The sequence below is a fragment of the Mus pahari genome, chromosome 10, assembly GCF_900095145.1.
Source record: "Mus pahari chromosome 10, PAHARI_EIJ_v1.1, whole genome shotgun sequence".
NCBI lineage: Eukaryota > Metazoa > Chordata > Mammalia > Rodentia > Muridae > Mus > Mus pahari.
In genome coordinates, this window is record NC_034599.1 from 31,358,609 (window position 1) to 31,359,260 (window position 652).

Consider the following 652-nt stretch of genomic DNA (forward strand, 5'->3'; position numbering starts at 1 on the left):
AAGCAGAGGTCAAAGTTGGTTGAAGTGGAAACTTAGGGTTCTTTGGAAAGTCAGTTGTGTCAGATGGTGTTTTGCTGCTGTAAACACATGGAAGAACATTTCTCTGAAGCAGACACCGGTGAAAGGATGTTCCACTAAAGCAAGCACGTGAAAGGACAAGTGATGAGGATTCTTAGCGAACAACACACTTTGGCTTTGGCTTTGGCTTTGTTTTTGTTGTTGTTGTTGTTGTTGTTTTTTTAAGGGGAGAGCGCGAACGCAGTCCCCCACTACCACAAATTATGCAGTCGAGTTTCCCGCCTTTGGGGAAATCGCAGGGGTCAGCACACCTGGAGTGCAATGAATAAGCCTCGCCCTGGGAAAACCACCTTCGTGACCATGGTATCTCCCCTGCCGGGTAAGTATTTGGCTTTGGTTTTATTAACTACTTTGAAATTTCTTCCTCTCTCTCTTTGTCTTTTTGTTTTGAGACAGGTTCTCTTTATTATGTAGATCTGACTGTCCCAGAACTCACTACATACAATTTGGCTGACCTTGAACTCACAAAGATCTATCTGCCTCTGCCTTTTGAGGGCTGAGATTATGTATTGAAACTTTTGATTCTTCATCAACAGAAAGACAAACTGGATCCCATTGTGAGAGGCTTCTTTTC

The 652-nt window shown here is 43.4% G+C and overlaps 1 non-coding gene across 1 annotated transcript; it reads right to left on the reverse strand.

The window, feature by feature from the left end:
- Positions 1-241: 241 nt before the first annotated feature.
- Positions 242-405, reverse strand: LOC115064851. The gene has a single exon (XR_003844683.1). It is a non-coding gene; the product is annotated as a U1 spliceosomal RNA (small nuclear RNA).
- Positions 406-652: the final 247 nt, after the last annotated feature.